Below are 21090 nucleotides of genomic sequence, written 5' to 3'. Positions count from 1 at the left end.
AGCATGCAAGAGAGAGGGAGAGAGCACTTAAGAAATGAATATAGTAGACAGCAATAGAAGAAAGGCATCATCTGGCCTCCACATAATTGTGCAAATGTGCACAAGCACCTGCACAGACACACAGACACACAAAGGAGGAGGAGAGGAAGAGGAAGAAAGGAAAGAAGGCAGAGATAATCCACAGGATGCTGCCATAAATGATTAAATAAATGGCAGCGTGCTCAGGCTTCTAGACTCCAGCCAGGTGCTGGAGTGCCGTGCTTTTGCACATACTGACAAGAGTGACCCACAAGTTCAATGGCTCTTTGAAAGACGACCATCACAGAACAAAGTAGATAACATGACAGTTTCTATAAAAGCTAATAGACTCATGAGTGAATGCAAATGCACAGGAAAAAAAGGTCCCCAAACTTAGTCAATGAACTCATCCCAAGAAGGACTGAAATTAGCTGGGAGTGGCCTACAATCCCGGCACTGGGAAGTCTGAGGCAGGAGAATTGTCACAAGTTCAAAGCCGGCCTGAGTTACATAGTGAGCTCAAAGCCAGTTTGGGTAGCAAGACCTTGCATCAAAAATTAGGTTAAATGTGGTGGTGTATACCTTTAATCCCAGTATTTGGAAGGCAGAGGCAGGGGGAGTTTGAAGCCAGTCTGGGCTGCAGAGTGAGTTCTAGACTGGCCAGGGCTACAGAGTGGGATGTCTCAAAAAAGACTAAAGAAAGAGAAAAGAGAAACACAGAGAGTAAAATTGGCAGGGGGGGAGGGTGGGCCTGGGAGAAGAATGTGGGTCACTTAGCTGCTTCTCTGTGAACATTTGTATTATTTGGACTTCTTGTCACAAGTGTGAGACACTTTAATAACTTTAAATTGCCCAAACTGACCCAAGACACCAAGAACGGTTACTATCTAAATATCTCTAAAATGCCTTGTGAACTATTAATTATTAATTGTTGATTCAATCATCCACGTATTTTCCTGCCCCGCATCAAAAGCTTCAGTCTTGCAGGCAGACCATTTGCGCGTTTTTATGGGCTTCTCCTGGAGTTTTCATGTGACTGCCTCAGCCTGCAAATCGAATGGTCACAAGCCTGTAAATCATGTGAAAGTGGTCTTTCTTCTCCCAACTTCATTCCCCAGGGGCACAGCCCAACTCTGGATGCAAGGCTGGTCTCAATAGAAGCCCCATTGAAAGCAAAGTCATCTTAAACATAATGGAATGCATTTTGAGCTAAATGTCAATGGGGTCAGTGAGCAGAGATTGTTGGGGGAAGAACACACACACATTGCAGCCCAAATGCAAAGGAGGTGAGGGTGAAAAGGGAGACAAGCAGAGGGTGTTGAAGGTGAAGGGAAAGAGAACAAGTACTGGTTCTCTAACCTACCACACAATCCTAGAGACCTTTGGCAGGGAGGCTTGGGCAAGTGACTCCCTTCAGGAAAGCAATGAGACCTTGGAGGCAGACACAGTGGTAAACAGTGTCGAAGTGAAGACTTCCCGCTCACTAACTGAAGAAAAGAGCAGAGGTGCAAAAAGAGTTGAGTCTACACACACACACACACACACACACACACACACACACACACACATGCACACACACGAAGAAAGATTATATGTAAATGACTGAAGAGCTTCTAACCTCCTGGAGAGCATGAGAGCATTGAACATGCTGCCTTGGAGTGTAACGGGAATCTTAAAGGGTCTTATTAATAAAATCAAACCTGAGGCCAGTTATTGGGGTGAATGCTGGAAGATCAGAGAGGCAGAACAAGCCACAGCTTCCTCACCCTACCAGTTCCTCGGCTGATCCTGTTTCCTCAGACTGGAAGCCTCTGTGTCCTTTTCCAAATGGGTCTCAGCTGAACTGTTGCTAAAAGCCTAAAAGCTTAACCATTCAAATGCTTCTAGTTTCTGGTCCTCATGCCTTATATATCTTTCTGCTTCCTGCCATCACTCCCTGGGATTAAAGTTGTAAGTCACCATGCTTGGCTGTATCCTTGAACAGATGGATTTCTGCCTCTGGAATGCTAGGATTAAAGGTGTGTGCTACCACTGCCTATCCTCTATGTTTAATATTGTGGCTGTTCTGTCTCTGACCCCAGATAAGTTTATTAGGGTGCACAATATTTTGGGGAACACAATACCACCACACTCAAATTTAGTAGGGACGGCATGGTAACACAGCCAAGAACAGAATGCTAGTCACAGAGCAAGCTCATGCTACCTCCCTAAAGAAAGACTTTTGAGGGAAACAGGGGTGGCTCTGTCCTCATTCTGCATGCTCTGTTCCTTCAGTGCATGTGTGTTAAGTATATAACTAACAACAGATGCTATGCCAAGCTTTGGAAATGAAGAAATATAAGGTGTGACCCTTTTCTGGAGAATTTCATCACCTGGTGAGTAAATATTTACAGTATAAAAAATGTTTATGTACATCAGAAATAGCAGTACAAGTCAACAGGAACAGACTGAGAGAAAAGGCTAACCCAGTGTCACAGAAGGTCACCTCTGAGTTGGACTTTAAAAATAAGTAGGCACTCTAGAGAACAAGAAGCCACAGACTGGGAGGCAATATTTGCAAAACACCAAAACACATGTTTGAATGGTCTGCTGTCCAGTACCCTTCAAACCCAGCAATTAGAAAACAATCTAAGCTGGACTTGATGAAAAATGCCTGTAACCCCAGCACTCAGGAAGAACAGAGTTCAAGATCAGCCTCAGCTATGCGGTTTGAGGCCAGCCTGGGTTACAAAAGAGCTTGTCTCCAAACAAAATAAAAAGAGCTGAACAAAACAAATAAATATAGTCTAAAATGGGCATCATCTCTGAACTGAGACTTCACAGGCAATCCAGAGACAGCAAACATCGGCAAAGACACTCTACTGCCATGTGTCACCAAAGAATTACACAGCCTCGCACACTTATTAGCAAGCCATTCAAACAGTAACCATATCAAGTACTGCCATGTGGAGAGAAAGATCTCACACCCATTGCTGGTGTGAATGCAAAATGGACCAGCTATGTTAAAGACAGTTTGGCGCTTCCTTATACAACTCAACACACTCTTTCCAAAGGATAGAGACACTGAATTTATAGGTATTTATCAAATAAGTTTAAATTGCATCTACAGCACACCCTGCACACAGAGGTTATGGCAGCTTTTTTCACAATTGCCAAAACCTGGAGGCAACCAAGATGTCCTCCCCTGGGTAAGTGAGCAGACTGTAATATCCAGACTACTCAGCACTAACTGTAAGGAGTTCTTTAGCCATAAGAAGACATGGTAAGTACATACGACTAAATAAGTGAAGCCAGTCTAAACAGACCACAGACTACGTGACATTTCAGAAAAGACAAAACTGTAATGACTGAAAAGATCAGGAGTTAGGAGGGAGGAAGAGAGAGTGGGGAATTCCTGAGGGTTTTTAGAGCAGTGCATCTCTTTACTACAATACTATAATGGCAGATACAAGCATTAACTATTCTCTTTTTTGTTTTCAGGGAGTTAGTTCGAGGCAGGGGGTGTGTGTGTGTGTGTGTGTGTGTGTGTGTGTGTGTACAATCCTGGCTGTCCTGGAATTTCCTCTGTAGACCAGACTATCCTCGAACTCTGTCTCTGTCCCCCAAGTGCTGGGATTAAAGGTGTGTACCACCACCACCTGCTCACTAGCTATTTTCTTATTGATGTGATTTAAAAAGAAAGAAACAGGCCACTAAAGAAAGAAAAGGTAAAACTAGCAAGATGGCTCCTCAGGACCAGGCACTTGCCAGCTGTCCTGGAAACCTGAGTCCATCCCCAGGATCCATGTGGTAAAAGGAGAGAACAAACTCCTGCAAGTGTCTTTTGATCTACACACTCAGAAAGGCATGTCTGAGGCAGGGGAGATGGGAGGGCCTGAGTTTGAAGGGACAGACAGACCATCAGGATGGAGAAGCCACAGCAGCAGGAGAATGAGGCAGCTGACACCCTTTTTCTTTATTTGGTAAGAGCTCCTGCCCATGGCATGGTGCCAGCTCCATTCTGTGGGGGTCCTCTTTCATCAGTTAAACCTCTCTGGAAACACCTTCAGACACATCCAGAAGTGTGTCTCCTAGGCCTTTTCAAATCCAATCAAGGTGATAATAAAGATTAACCATCTGGTGGCAGACCTGTGTGAGTTGGAGGCCAGCTTGGTCTATAGAGAAATCTTGTCTCAAAAAAAAAAAAAAAAAATTATCCATCACATGTGGAACGTTACATTTGCCTAAATCATAGAATGTCCAACGTGATGAGAGCATCCAATTCATGTCAACTGTGGGCACTGGGTACTCATGGCATGTCAGTGTAGGTCCATGAGGTATGACAAAGGAACCACTGTGGTGATGATGCCCACAAGGGAGGAGGCTGGGCTGATATATGAGGACTATGGAGACCCTCCATGCTTTGGGCTCAAATTTGCCATGAACCTAAAGCTTTTCTAAAGACAGAAATATACTTAAGACATTGAGATTCCATCTCATCCATCAGAATGATTATTAATAAGAAAACTTAGTAAGTCCTGACAAAGATGTGGGGTAAAGGGAGCACCTCTACATTGTTGGTGGTGTGTAAATTAGTCCACCATTATGGAGGTCAGTGTGGGATTCCTCATAAAATCAAAACTATCATATGGATCTGAGGGCAGGAAGAGTGTTCAGCAAGCAAAGCCGCTAGCTAACAAGCCTGATGACCCAGGTCAGTCCCCTACATAAAAAGCCACATGGTGGCACACATATGCAATCTCAGCAATCTACATGATGAGATGGGAGGCATAAACAGAATCATCCAGAAGCTTAAAGACCACTAGAGTACATGCTGCCCCAGCAGAAAAAGACAGGCCTTGCCTCAAGAAGTGCAAGGCGAGGACCAACTCCTGAAAGCTGTTCTCTGACCCCCACATGGCTCCCAAGTGCTCGCACATGCTCACATGCATGAGTGCACATACATATACACAGTAAACAAGTAAAAATATTTTAATAATTTCTTTAATTTTATTTTATATACATTGGTATGAGGGTGTTAGATCCTCTGGAACTGTAGTTACAGACAGCTATGAGCTGCCATGTAGGTGTTGGGAATTAAACCTGGGTCCTCTTGGAAGAGCAACCAGTGCTCTTAACCATCTCTCCAGCACCATAAAAATATTTTTAAATGCTTAGAATTGTCATATGACCCAGCTATACCACTCCTAGCTGTATACATGAAGGACTTTAACACACCATGGAAATGTTTGCACACCTGTTTTATTGAAGCATTATTCACAATAGCCAAGAACTAGACTAGGTGCCCATCAAAGATGAATGGGTAAAGAGAATATGATGTATATATACAATGTTGTTCTATTAATCCATAAAGAACAAAATTATGTCATTTCCAGGAAAATGAAAACAACTGGAGATCATGACATTAAGCAAAATAAATCAGACTCAGAAGATAAACAGGAGATGTTTCCTTTCATTTGTCGACCCTGGGTTTTATACACACAGAATTGCACATGTATGCAGCACATGAAAACAGGTGGCTGTTTGGGGGAAATGCATGGGAACAAGGGGAGAGGAGAGTGGAGCAGAGAGGTGGATGTACACAATGTGCGTATATGCAATGTCTCAGTGAAAACATCACTAAGTACAACCACTATATGCCAAGTCAATAAAATCTACTTAAAAGAGAACGCATAGGGGCTGGAGAGAAGGCTCAATGGTTAAGAATGTGTACTGCTGGAACAAAGAACCCGGGCTGGTTCCCAGCATGGCACCCAACCTCCTATGACTCTAGTACCCCAGGATTCAATGTGTCTGCCTTCCAAAGACACTTGCACTCATGTGCATGTGTGCACACATGCACACAAAATTTAATCTTAAAGAGAGAGGGAGGGAGGGAGGAAGGGAGGGAGGGAGAGAGGGAGGGAGGAAGGGAGGGAGGGATGAAAGAAGGAAAATGAATAGGTAATGCAGTAGCATATGCCCAAACATGGGCTCCCATAGTGGGTGAGCAGCAAAGGCAGGCCCAATGAATTCCCAGTGAAACACTAGTGTTAACAAACACACAGATGTATTACTAAAGACTGTCATTATATATATGTTTCCCAGAAAACCAAGGTTGAGTACTGGCAGATTGCAAATTTAAAGCACCAACCCCAGACAGTCACTGACACTTACCGATGACTTTATGAAATAGATGGCATTGTTGCCATTGTCCTTATTTTAACAGATTAGGAAACTTAGATTTACAAATCACCCAAAGACACAGAGGCAGTGGGGGCAGGGACATAAACTTGTCTACTAGCAAAGTCTGTCCTATGAATCAGCACCCTCAAGGGACTCACTCCACTGCCACCCCCAACCCTTTCTCCTTTGTCATAAGTGGAAGTCCGTGGCCTTGTGTAACAAATTCAGACCCCACCTAGCTTGGGTAGAGTATCCATTGCTCAGCTGGGAATCGGTGGCAGCATGTCACCTCGGGCTGTCTCTGGAGCCTCACACCAGTTCCCTAACACAGCCATGCATGTGGATGTAAAGGTGTCAGTCTACAAGGAGATTCCAGCCACAGCAATGAGGGACATATTCCTCTTTAGTTAACTGACACTTCCCAGAGGAATGATCTTTATCTCTAGATGTTGACATCTCCGAGTCCTAGACAGTGTGCACCACCCTGTCTGCTAAATAAGCCACCACAATGAGGAAAAGCTTTTCAATTAAAAAAAAAAAGGACTCAGGGTAAAAATTGAGCCAAGAGGCAATAAAATATGGATGCATATTTGGTAAATTTGTCATGGGAACCTTTGAGACTCAGAGATCTGCTTCTCTCAGCATTGTGGAGCAATGGCAATTGCCACACTTAATTAATGGCCATGACTTTTAGGATAGCAATTTTGAAATGCCCGTCCTTGGACTAAGTAAGTCCCTGATGAAGTGTTAATAAAAGTGATTCAAAAAGTAGAGGAAACATGCTTTCGCAGTCAGGCGTATAATATGCCTCCCACAAACACAGAAGTAGCAAGATGACTTTTCTAATTGCCTACCTTGGGAAGAATTCTCCTGTGTTCTGAAGCTTTTGATTCAGTTACTTGTGTGTCGTGTTGTGTTTGGTGTATGTGCCTGTTAGTGTGTGCACGTGCATGTGTGGAGGTCAAAGGCTGATGCCGGGTGTCATCAACTGAGCACTCCCCAACTTTATTTCCAGGGGTAGGGTCTCTCTCTATATGAAGCTCATCTGTTCATTGAGGTGGCTGGCCAGAGAGCATCAGGGTCCTGCCTGCCTCAGTCCCCCAGCACTGGAGTTACAGCTGCATACTGTCACACCCCTCTTTGAACCTGGTTCTGGAGATCCAAACTCAGGTGTTCCTGCTCACATGGCAGGCACTTTACTGACCAAGGCATCTCTCCAGTCCCTGTCTTACCTTTTTTTTTCCCACTTTTTTCTTATTTTTTACTTTTCAAGACAGGGTTTTTCTGTGTAGCCCTGGCTGTCCTGGAACTCATTCTGTAAACCAGGCTGGCCTCAAACTCAGAGATACACCTACTTCTGTCAGAAGCCAGAATTCCACACATAGTCTGTGTCCCTGGGGATGTTACTGAGTTCTGGCAGCCCTTGCCAACTGATGTGTTGGCCTGTGCACTGTCAAGCTCTGTTTGGTAAATGACAAACGTTCTGTGAGTGAGAGTCTGCCATCCCTGGCAAGACCGGACAGGAGGGTCGTTTTGCTGACCACTCCATGCTTCAGGTTTGCTTGCTTGTTTGTTTGTTTGTTTTCTCTCATGTCTAAAATAACAAGGTTTAGGCTGGAATGACCTGAATTCAACCTTTGGAATTGAAGAAGAGAACCACTAACTCACAAATCATACTCAGATGGACACACACACACACACACACACACACACACACACACACGTGCACATACATACCACATTAAAGAAATATTTTAAAAACACATAAAATAACAAGGTTAGCTGCTGTGGTTGTCTTTCTGTATGCTGTGAATGTGTTGCTCTGATTGATTGATAAATAAAACACTGATTGGCCAGTAGCCAGGCAAGAAGTATAGTGTAGGCAGGATGGGCAGAGAGGAGAAGTGGAAAGCTGAGTCAAGAGAAGCTGCCAGCCACCAACGCCATGAGAAGCAAGATGTAAGTACCAGTAAGCCATGTGGCAACTTACAGATTAATGGGTTAATTTAAGATATAAGAACTAGATAGCAAGAAGCCTGACACCGCCATACAGTTTATAAGTAATATAAGTCTCTGTGTGTTTACTTGGGTCTGAGTGGCTGCATGCCCCAGCAGGACTGGAGAAAACTGCAGCTACAGTTGGTTTTTAGTGACAGTGAGATCAATGCTATCCACCCTGTAGATGACATGTGATCTTGTTGATCTCTTTAGTTCCTCCCCACCTTCAAACCTCTGGTGTTATTGTTAACAACAATAACAATAATAAAACACAGTTCAGTCTTTAAATCTGCCCTCCTCCTTCCTGCTTCTCCCCTCCCCCTCCTCCTCCTTTCTACACCTTCCCCACCCCACCCCACCCCTTTTCCCTGGCTTTTTCACACAGGTTCTATAACTTGCTATCTAGACTATACTTCCCTCAAACTTGTAGCAATCCCCCTGCTTCTGCTTCCAGAGTGCTGGAATTATACTGGTGAGCCTCCACACCCCGGCCTGAGTCTTCCCAGGTTGGCATCCACAGGCTGAGTCCCCGACAGTTGTCACATTGTGTCTTTAAATTTACTTTTTTGGGATTTGTTTTGTTTTGTTTGTTTAAGGAAAGGTCTCACCCAGCCCAAGCTTACCTCAAACTCACTATTATAGTTGAGACTAGCCTTGAACTACTGATCCTCCTGCCTCTAGGCCCCAAGTTCTAGAATTATAGGTGGATGCCACCATACCCGGATGGTGTGTCAACAAGCCCACACCAGTCTGCCAGGTCAGTATAATTTCCATGGTGTTCTGGATGAGCAACTATGAAGTACAGAGTGGAAGCTCCTCAGTCACATCCCTCCTGAGCTACCAAACCAGCACTCAAATCCGGCCTTCTCTGATTGCATTCCAGGACTGTCTCCAGCCATCAACACTCCCATGAAGTCCTTGGGCTAGCCTTGGACTCCTCATTGTGTCATTCAAAATCTCTCCTTCCTGTTCTTCTCCTTGAATAGTGGGCAGGGAGATCTGTTCAGAGGATGTGGACTGTGGAAGCACTCACATCGCCCCCGTAGTGCTTGCTTTATGTTGCTGCACGTGACTTGCTTTATGTTGCTGCACGTGACTTTCCCATCACCACTTCTCTCCCCAACTGGAATGAGCCCAAGGAACCCAAGTGGACAGTGACTGCAACTGACTGAATCTTGGTACTCAGCCCCAAATTTGCATATTGAAACCCTCACTTGCAATATGATGGTATTAGAAAGGAGAATGTCCCACACATAAATTATCTCATCAGTGCAACTGATGTCTACGTACGGGGACACCAAAGAGTGCCCTCTGCTACTTGAAGACAGAGTAAGAAGACAAGCATCTGTGGAAAGAAAACAACCTCTCACCAGGGACCAACTCTACTGGGAGCCAGCCCCCAGAGCTATGAGAAAGAAAATTCCTGCTCTGTGTACTTCACTCTGTGTGGTGATATATTGTGTACCCCAATAAAGCTTGCCTGAGGAAAGGAGGATAGAGCCAGCCACTAAATTAGACATAGAGGTCAGGCAGTGGTGGCATACACACCTTTAATCCTATCATTCAGGAGGCAGAGATCCAGATGGATCTCTGTGAGTTCAAGACCACACTGGGCTACATCAGAGAAACAGAACCAGGCAGTGGTGACACACACCTTTAATCCCAGGAAGTAATATGACAGGACACAGAAAAAGGTATATAAGGTGTGAGGAAACAGGAACTCAGTCTCCTGAGGCTGAGGATTTTGTAGAGGTGAGCTAGTGGCTGGCTGTTCCGCTTCTCTGATCCCCAGGTAAGCTTTATTGGGGTACACAACATATCACCACAACTCTGTCCATGTCATTCTGTTACAGCTGTCCAAATGGACTCGGACAATGACCCAGCAAGAAAGCATACTGTATGAGATAAGGAGAATGTGTAAGCAGATGTGATAGGAGAGGCAGTCTGAAATTCACCTGTGCCTGAGGGGTGGTCTTAGGACAGCGGAAGGAGGGACAGTATACAGGTCTTGGTAGGCAAGTGAGCCCTAAGGGGCTTCTGTATGTGTGACAAGTGACCGGGTGCAGTGGTACATCTGGAACTGAAGACTCGAAAGGCCAGCAACTGGTCGTGAGTGAGATGGGTAATGGCAGCTGAATTCTTGGAACTGTAGGAAAGGGCCAAAGACCAAGGCGGGCCCTTCGTCCTAAGACAGTGACAAGGAATGCCACAAGAATAGAGACCAAGATTAGGGCTTGGCCCTGTGGGATGGAGGCAGAGCATTGACACCAATGTGGGGATGCTGCAGGTGGGCCAGGCCATCAACCACAAGGAGCCCATAGTGGAACAAACTTGAGAGTCTTGGATAGGTAGCTGCGATTAGAGATCACTAACTTGATCAGAACCAGCTTTGGTTCTGATCCCAATCCAGATGCTTCTGAGCTGGGGGACTTGGAGATGCTCTGGGGAGAATGATCTCTAGGGGTCCCTCATGGTTTTCTGTGTTTTAGGGAATCTTTCCGCAGAGGTCTATCTGATGAACACCCCTGGAAGACACAGATATACCTCCCTTAGGAATGTCAGTCCAAACTAGGCCCACAGGACAAGGGTTAGGTGCCCTCAGCCAGGGACTCCTTTTCGCTTAAACCTGTTTCCTATGTGGGTGTTACCTGACACACTGTGCAATTTACACACAAAAAATTACTTCTTCCTTCCACTATCTATCTCAGGGGGTTATAGTGCTCACTGTAAATGTCCATGCATTGATTCTGTTATAAATTATTATTATTATTACTAATAAAAATTTTCTAATTCCTCAAAGTCAAGTCACCCAGCTCTGCCTCCCTCTCTCTCTCCCTCTCTCTCTCTCTCTCTCTCTCTCTCTCTCTATATATATATATATATATATATATATATATATATATGTGTGTGTGTGTGTGTGTGTGTGTGTGTGTGTGTGTGTGTGTGTATGCACAATTATTCCTGTGTATGTGTGAATGGGGCATGAATGTGCCACAGTGCACACACAGAGACCAGAGAACCTCAGGTGTCTATCTCTACCTTCCACCTTATTGGAGAAAATGCTCTGTTGTTTTTCCATGGTGTACAGCTGGCCTGTAAGTTTCTTAGGGATTCTTCTGTCTCTGTCCCTGGGATTATGCACACAGGCTACCACATCTGGTTTTCTATGGGTTCTGGAGATTCAAAGACAGACCATTATGCTTGCCCAGCAAGCTCTTTGGGGCCATCTCTCCAGCCCCTCACCTCTTTCTTAATCTATAGGATAACTTTTTCAAATATTCTGGGAAGAGACCAGGCACATAACTTACATACACTGTCACCATTTTATATCCTTCCTTTTTGGGTGTTATTTTTAGCTCTGTGATCTGATTGTTCGTGTGTTTGAGAAGGGAAGGGTCACCTCCTCTACCTCTTCTAGATCAGGTATCTATACTTAGCTCCTGAGAAGCCCACAAAAGATGCCACAAATACTTGTTAGTTGATTGTATCTCACACATCATTGTTCTGTATACCTATTACCAGAGGAAGCTTCATGAAAGTCAGTAGGGAAGGACCTGGCTGGGTTTAATCAGTTTTACTGCTGCTGTGAAACGGCCTTCTAGCCTGGAGTGAGGGCAGGCTGGTAGGAGCTGTCCGCAGAAGGGCCTACTGGATTTATCTGAGACTGACTGAGTAGTTGATGTACTCATCAGACATCTGCCTTGAGTGTATTATTAAACACAAACTTAAGAATTAATATATGCAAAGTGAACTGCAATCATTCACATGGCTTCTTCTCTGAGATTCATCATGGGGAACAGGCCATCTGGTCACCCACAGGAACGATTAGGTCAAATCCCAGAAGTTACATCTTCTCTCTATTCTTGGGATTCCAGAGCCACAAAGCATGTGATCTATTTCAAAAAGATGTTAATGGAGTTATAAGGTCTAAGCTATTATAGCCAACAAGCAATAAATCTAATGAGCAAAAACAAAATAAAGCAATAGGAACCAAAATAAGGCTGATAGTACAAATGGTTATTGTGCTATTAAAAAAAGCTATTTGTTTCCTCTAACATATTTGTCTTGTGGGATGGAGAGCAGTGTCTTGGCCCTAGGCTCATAGTCAAACATCGACAGTCCTCAAACTTGGGCTGAACTGAGGATTGAAAACTCTCTGTCAAGCGATGGCAAAGGTCAGAGCTGCAGAGTCGTCCGTACAGATGCATGTTTTACCATCATTAGAAGTGATCTTTCTCCCACAAAGCAAAAGGAATCTTTTTTCCCCAAATCTGTAAATGAAGATTTCCACTGGAGAAGTGGCCCATGTGGAAGTATGTTCATGTTGGGATCTGATGTATCAGTGTGACCATCCCATGTGTGAGAACAGAGGAGGATCACAGAAACACCTTGCCCTCTGACCTCCGTGACCGTGACTGCCTCTGTTCTTTAACTTGGGTTTGGAAAAGCATCGACCCTCCCAGGTCACATCAAAGCTGGTGAGACAAAGTGAGATGATGTCACACATGTGTGACATGTAGTCGTACCTTAAAGCAACTGCCAGATGTTACTTCTCCTCCATCTTCCCAAATTAACCAGAGATGGAGGATGAGAGAGGGATGCAGGGAGATACTGTAGCCAGCTACAGAGTGAAGCCATGTGTGAGCCAGAGACAGGAGGACCATCTGCCATTGCAGGCAGTCGGCACGCAGGCTGATCAGGAAATGAAATTCTTCTCTCACTTTCACCAGCCCAGGAGGGATCCCAATGTGATTGGAAGACTTCCACCACTGTTGGCTCTGTGTGGCAGTCTCCAGAGGACCCACTCTATGGTCACTCCAGTATGGGTGGCCAGACCCACCAGGCTGCCCAGAACTGGAACCAGAGACAATATTTCAAACGTCCTTCATTAGTGAACATTGATGACTTATTTTATTGTTTTAAATCAGAAACAATAGTGATCTTTTCCCAAGGCAGTAACCTTATTGTGGCTGTTGTTTATGCCTAAGATGTGCAACTCTCAACTTGGTGAAGTCCAAACACCACCTGCACAATCAAGTACAAGTATGCTGACAGTGCATATCATACAGGTTGGGTAAAAATAGCTCTGAGATGCAAAGATGAAAGGCCCCATCCCTCTTGTCAGTGATGCCCATTGCAAGAATCCAGTATTTCAGCTCCCTTCTTCTTTGGTCCTGGAGGATTTTTTTTGTAGTCGGGGGTTGGGGGTAATGTGTGTTGTGTATGTGTGCATGCCTGTGTATGCATATCCATGTATGGGCTCATGCATGTTTCTGCAGGTGTGTGTGTGTGTGTGTGTGTGTGTGTGTGTGTGTGTGTGTGTGTGTACACCTGGAGGCAAGAGGCCAGCCTTCAGTGTTGTTACTCAGGTGCTAGCCACTTTATTTTGAGACAGGATGTGTTCATTGACAGGCAGCTTACCTCTTAGGGTGGGTTAGCTGATTCACCTGCCTGCCTCCCCAGCATACCACTGTGCCTGGCATTTTATATGGCTTCTGAGGATCAAATCCAGAAGATCAAACTTGCACTGTTATCACTGTACCCCTGAACCATCTTCCCAGCCCCCTGATGTTCTGTTTCATTTTCTTTTCATTGATTTTTACCCTGCTTTCCCCATTTGAGGAGACAGAGTTGGAGAAAACACTCAGGCCCAGTTTTTGTCTCCAGTTTAGCCAGAAGGAAACAGGCAGAGGGTGACTCCAGTCAGCTCTTGCAGCCACTGACAATTAAAGACGGTTTGGAATAAGCCAACCTCATAACAGGACTTGAAGCTTCCAAGAGGCAGAAGTTTGACAGTGGGCTCTATCATGGAGACTGGCTGTACCAGCTACACAAATGCCAGCGCTTTGATGACTGTTCTTGCTTCTTGTATTTGAGGGTCTTGGCATGCTCCAGGATGAAAGACCCCAGCAGCCTAAAAGGAACTAATGACAGGCTGTGGGTGTTATCATGCTCCCACAGAGACACCTGCACTCTGGAGGATAGAGGTGAGTTTTCAGCCTGAAGCACTCATGGGACATGCAGTTTTTGCCACTTCAAAAAAATCTTGCCAGGCTTGGGTATGGTGGCCATACCTGTTATCCCACACGCAGGAAGTTGAGACAGGAGGATTGCAAGTTGGAGAGTAGCCTAGCCTGTATAATGAGATCCTGTCTCAAAAAACCAGCAGCAATTGCTGGGCAGTGGTGGTGCACGCCTTTAATCCCAGCACTAGAGAGGCAGAGGCAGGTGGATCTCTGTGAGTTCAAGGCCAGCCTGGTCTACAGAGTGAGTTCAAGACAGGCTCCAAAGCTACACAGAGAAACCCTGTCTCCAAAAACCAAAACCCAACAGCAAAAGCTGAGCATAGTAGCAAATACCTGTAACTCCAGCTCTGATTTCAGGAAATACGCAGAACTTTCCAGACACTGACAGACTCTGCCTAGGCTGAGGAAAAGAGTTCAAGAGCAAGCTAGCACACTGTTGCCGTCTTCAGCATCCTTTCTGTCAAGAGGTCTGGGTTTGGGCCTCAAGGGCTGATCATGAGAAAGAGAACATAGCTCCCCTGCTCGGGACAGCTTGGGCAGGCTTCAGACTATTTCCAAACATGTAATCTTAACATTTGCATCTACCAGATCTTCTCAGTAGTAATCCTTTGAAGGAAGTAATGACAGTGTTTGGTACCTTTTATTCCCTTCTGCATCATTTCCACTGTGGCTCTTGAGCGCATTTCCCACATTGGTTCCATTTTCCTCTATCCATTAGCTCCCTGCCTTCCGTGGAAACAGCCCAGGAATGTGGGGCTGTGTCAAAAGACAGGAAAGCTCTATTTGACTTGGATGTCCACAGCAGGGCAGGTGGGGTGGGCAGCATTGAGGAATGTCAGGGCCACCTAAACAGGGTGCTCCTTGTCCTGGGGAACTTGAAGGATCAGACCTGTGATAAAAACAGGGCAGGAAGTGTGGGAAAGGCCCAGGTTAGTTTCCCCAGATGCCGGGGATGGAACAATACCGACTATATTTGTCCTTTCCTACCGTCACTTTTTCTGTCCTTCCCTTTCCTCAGCTTACGAAATGCATCACATGATTAGGGACTAAAGCAGCAATTTAAAATCCCAGTTTATAAGGAGGGAGGAAGCCCTGGATTCAATCCCCAGCATCTAAGGGACTCAATGGTTGACCCCACCTACAATCCCAGCATTAGGGAGATGGAGGCAGACAGATCAGAAGTTTAGAGATATCCTGGGCTACATAGCAAGTTGGAGGCCAATCTGGGCTATGAGAAAATCTGTCTCAAATGACAGAGAGGAAGGAAGGAAGGAAGGAAGGAAGGAAGGAAGGAAGGAAGAAGAAGAAGAAGAAGAAGAAGAAGAAGAAGAAGAAGAAGAAGAAAGAGAGAGAGAGAGAGAGATCTGTGTATTATTCTGGGTACCAAGTCAATGTTCCCTCAATTAGAAAAGTGAAGCAAAATTCTTTTAAGTTTTATTGGTGGTGGTGATATTTTTTGTTTTGTTTTGTGTGTGTGTGCGCGCGCGCGCGTGCGTGCGTGCGTGCGTGCGTGCGTGTGTGTGTGTGTGTGTGTGTGAAAGAGAGAGAGAGAGAGACTTTGAGAGAGAGACTTTGAGAGAGAGAGAGAGACTTTGAGAGAGAGAGAGACTTTGCTCATCACAAAGAGGAACTTCAGATGCCAGATGTGGTAGCACCTACCTATAATCCCAGAACTCAGTAGGATGAGTCTCAAAACACAGAGAAATGGGGGGGGGGGATTCAGTTCAGTGGGACATTAGAGTAGCAGCTAGGTGGTCACCCAGCTGTGGACATTGACCTCTGCTCACATGAAGCCTTCAAGCAGGCATTACCAAGGTCCCTTCTTATACTGAACTTCAGGGATTCCCATTATTTAAGCTTAAAGGCACTTGTGGTGCCCCAGTGTGTCACACCCTCCTCCAATGATGAGTGGAGCAAGTAGCAGGGTGTCATTGGTCCAAGAGCTTCCTGAAGAGGTTAGGAAACCAACAGAGACATTAAGAAACACAGAGAAGGCTCAAGCCTTTTCCAGGGGACCAGTGACCTCTGCCCCTTTCTGCATCCTGAGACTATTAAACAACAGTCTCAGACACCCTTTCCTCTGGAAACTTCCCCCAAATCCATTGTTGTGTGTAACAGGGCTCATGTGTCACTTCCCCTGACCTGAGAAGGGACATAGTGGAGACCTGGCTGGCTTTTGTCACTAGCCTGTCACTGTGGCAAAATGTCTGTCAGAAACAGCTTCTGGGAGGAAGGGTTTATCTCAGCTCACGGTTTTGGGAGACATCAAATTATCTTGTCAGGAAGGCAGGGAGAAGAGGCTCCTAGGAAGGTGGCCCTTCTTGGTCTATGTTGGTGGGAGTGTGAGAAGCAGAGTGGAAGGTGCTGAGGATGCAGCTCTGTAGCCAGAGTTTTTCTGGTCCTGCCTGGCCCACTGTGTCAGGACAAATCTCTCTCACCCGCCAGTCCCACAGCTGCTAAAACCCAACCAAGTAAACACACAGAGACTTATATTACTTATAAACTGTATGGCCATTGCAGGCTTCTTGTTATCTAGTTCTTCTATCCTAAAATAACCCATTTCTATAAATCTATACCTTGCTACATGGCTCGTGGCTTACCAGTATCTTAACATCTGCTTCTCATCATGGTGGCTGGCAGCATCTCTCTGCCTCAACCTTCCACTTCCTAAAATTCTCTTCTCTGCTAGTCCCGCCTATAGTTCCTACCTGGCTACTGGCCAATCAGCATTTTATTTATACAGAGCAATATCCACAGCACTTCCCCTTTTCTTTCTTTTTTTTTTTCAAATAGCAAGTTTTTAACTTTCACATAGTAAAATTACATATAACAAAACAATTATCAAGCAAGAATTACAGTTACACTATCTGGTCTATTTATAACATCTAGTCTATTTGTATTTGGCACAATTAAAGAAGATATCCTATCTATCCTATATTTGTGAGTCTAAGGTTTCATATTTAACTTATCTTTTATCATAACTAAGGAAAATTGTAACTATCTAGCTTCAACTACATCAAAAACCTCAGAAGGATATAATAGTACCTGAGAAATGGGAGAAGGACACAAGCAACTTTCAGGAGTCTTATGACAGTAGACAGAGACAGCTGGCAGCCTGGACAATCACCTAATGTTCCTTTGTAAAATTTGGGCATCTGTCTTCAGCCCATAGGTCTAGAGTCTCTCAGTCATTTCTCTCAGTGTCCTGTAGAATGTCTGGCAGTTTCCTCTGTGAAGCAGGAACCTGAAGGACCATTTTGCCAAGCAAAGTTCAGTGGTCACCTTTCTATGGGTCCTGCATGTCCAGTTGATCAAGCAGTCCAAGCAAGAACAGTTTCTTGCCCAAATGCCTATTTTTGTCAAGATGAAGATAAACTCCATATACAGTGTCTTCAATGCCCATCCTCCTCTTTGAAGTAAATCAGTGCTGCCAGGAGCAGACATGTCTCATTTTCCAGGAAGTCTAAATTTTTAAAAACATTTTAAATGCCATATTCTTTATGTCTTTAAAGTGCTTGAAGATTACCTATCAATCTAAAATGTATCTGTGTATACCTAGAAAACTTAACTAACATAGCTTCAAGTATGATTATCATAGATGACTAATTATTAATCTATTTCTTAATTATCCATTACAATTTTAAATGAGCTGTACAAACATAATACCTCAAAAAGAATAGAAATTTATATACAGTATAACAAAATTAAGTTTAAACTGTATCAATAAACTAAAATCCATAGCAATGTAAAACGTTTTAAACAAGATGCTCTTTAAAAGTAGATTCAATAATCTACCCTTTCATCCTATTATATCTATATCATATCCTCTTTTCTTCTTTAGAAAGAGATTGCATTTATAATCAACCTATTTTAAATAAAAATATTGGTTTTTCTCTGTCCCACACCAGAGGGCTCTTCTGATATGGGACAAAAGAATTTCTTAACCTTTTTTTTTTTTTTTTTTTTTTTTTTTTAGCAATATGTCTGGGTTTAGAGAAGCAGTGAGCAAATTCCATCTCCAAAGCCAGCTTGGTATATTTGGGAATTTGGGAATAGCTTCTCTTATTACTTCCTGCTGGAGGGGGGCACTGTATCTTATGGGGACACAAAGAAAATTTTAGGATTATGGAGTAGTCCGTGAGGGTGTATTGTCTGAGACAGTTGCCTTGAATCCATTCTGGATGTTGGATCATCCGGGGCCATGGTGTCATTGGAGACCTTTCAGGGGGTCTTGGCTGGTCAAAGCTGATGTATCTTAATCTGGAATAAATCCATAGCCTCTGGCTTTCTGTGGAAAGAAAAGCAGAGCCTCCTTTCTAAAGCAACATATCCTTACATCCAAATTTTGAAGTCAAGGTACCTTTAAAATATACATATTGGCTTAACTCAACAGCTTTTATGATCAAATGTCTTTCTGCAGGTAAGAATATCAAAGACACATAATCCAAATTCTCTGTGTGATATCCATCTTTTCGTGGCTTATTTTTATATTAATTTTACTGTCTCTTTAAAGACTTTATTTTTAAAACTGTGTTTCTTTATATAACTGTATATATCACCTTTTTTGTCTCTTTCAAGCTTACGTATATTTTACACACATTGTGAAGTATTCCATCCGAATCTGTCTTATTGTGAACCTATTGCTTTAAACTGCAGCATTCTAAGACTGAAATGGTGCTGTGGCTGCTGGCTCCACCCACCTCAGCTTCCCAACATGGCAGTGGTATGTTTACCACCAGCTCTGGGAGCCATCAGCTCTCAGAAACAATTGTTCTATGCTTCTATCAAAGCAGAGTGTAGCCCAGAAACCTTTTTTTTTTTTTAATTTTACTAGCAAAGACTAAATCTACCATGCAGCATAATGTGCCACTTGTAGACGCCTCATTCCCACAATACTGCTGGTCAAACTTGCACACCAGGCACCCACCAACTTGAGAGAGACAACTAGGAAGCTGTTTTTAGCTCTGGTTTAAATTTTTTTTTCCTCATGTTTTAGATGGAAACTCTTGCCAACCCGTTGGGTGCCATTTGTAGCTAGAGTTTTTCTGGTCCTGCCTGGCCCACTGTCAGGACAAATCTCTCTCACCCGCCAGTCCCACAGCTGCTAAAACCCAACCAAGTAAACACACAGAGACTTATATTACTTATAAACTGTATGGCCATTGCAGGCTTCTTGTTATCTAGTTCTTCTGTCTTAAAATAACCAATTTCTATAAATATATACCTTGCCACATGGCTCGTGGCTTACCGGTATCTTAACATCTGCTTCTCATCATGGCGGCTGGCAGTGTCTCTCTGCCTCAGCCTTCCACTTCCGAGAATTCTCTTCTCTGCTTGTCTCACCTATAGTTCCTACATGGCTACTGGCCAATCAGCATTTTATTTATACAGAGCAATATCCACAGCACAGCTCAGTTGGTAGAGAGTCTGCCTAGTGTGGGCAAAGTTCTGTGTTCTGTCTCCCAAACCATAGAAAACTGTGCATGGTGGTACATGCCACTAACCACAGCACTTTGGAGGTAGAGCTCAGTGGATCAGAAGTGCAGGGTTATGGTAATATTTTATTTGTACTGAAATGTGATTTTATTTGTATGTTAATAAATAAAGTTGCCTGGGGGTCAGAGCTAATAGCAAGCCATAGCAGAAGCTATGGGCAGTGGTGGTGAACGCCTTTAATCCCAGCACTTGGGAGGCAATCCCAGCACTTGGGAGGCAGAAGTAGGTGGATCTCTGTGTGTTCAAGGATACAGCCAGCATGGAGACACATGCCTTTAATCTCAATACCAACCATAGAAGACCTGGAGGTCTGTATAGACAGACAGTGACGAGGAGGTCAGTGGTTGGGTTTACAACCAATGAGAAGGCAGAACAGAAAGTCAATAAAAGGACAGACACACAGGAAGTAGATCTCTTTGCTGAGGGGAAGGACAGCAGCAGCAGTGAAGGGTAAGAAAGAGTTTTTAGCTCTTAGCTATTGCTCTGACCTCTTAGGCTTTTAACTCTGCAACTGACTCTGTGTTTCTTATTTAATAAGACTGTTCATCTACACAGGGTCATTCTCAGCTACATGGTGAGTTCAAAGCCAGCTTAGTCTTAAACACACAGAGACACGGAAGCAGAAAGCCAGACTAGAACTGGAGCTGGGTAAAACCTCTCACAGCTTGTCTCTGGCCTGGATTCAGCAGCCAGGCCCTGTCTCCCAAAGCTTCCACAGCCTTCCAAAACAGTGCCATGCATTAGCTGGGGACCAAGAGTCCAAGCACCCAGGTCTCTGGGGGTCATTTTCACATACCAACCTTAACACCAGGACAGGCTTAAAGCTCCTAGCACACAAGTGAGTCACCAGTATCATAATGGATGGGGAGGAGGAGTAAAAGACCTAGACAGCATCTGAAGGCTTGAAGAGCTCAGGGCTGGTTACCTTCCCTCCCGGAAACCATTCCAGGCTCTATACATAGACAGTTGCTGCCTAAACACCCAAGTCATTCCAAGGTGTTCTGGATAAAACCGTGGCTAGTTGGGAGAAATCTATGAGTGTTTGAATGGAAAGTCAAATCTGTGCTCATCTATTCCTGAAGGTAACTGTAACTGTACTACCTAAGAGCAATCAAAGCCCTACCCTACACGTTGGAAAACTAGGATCAGCAAGGAACTCATTTCTTGATTTCTCTACAGGTGCCCTTCCTGCTAGCCAAAGAGATATGGATGCTTTGAAAGTAGCTCATGGTAACCTCTAAAGCAAGAAATCACCAATTTCTAGGCCTTGGATGAGTGACATCATAATAGTACCTTACAGTGCAGCAAGCTTTACAGTGGGCATGGCTCTTATGGATGTTAATCTCACGTGCTCCTGGCAGCCCTGTGAAGCAAGCATACCTGGTAT

This window comes from Onychomys torridus, chromosome 3 (assembly GCF_903995425.1).
Source record: "Onychomys torridus chromosome 3, mOncTor1.1, whole genome shotgun sequence".
NCBI lineage: Eukaryota > Metazoa > Chordata > Mammalia > Rodentia > Cricetidae > Onychomys > Onychomys torridus.
The sequence above is the reverse complement of the archived record's forward strand: the minus strand, read 5'-3'. Positions refer to the sequence as shown.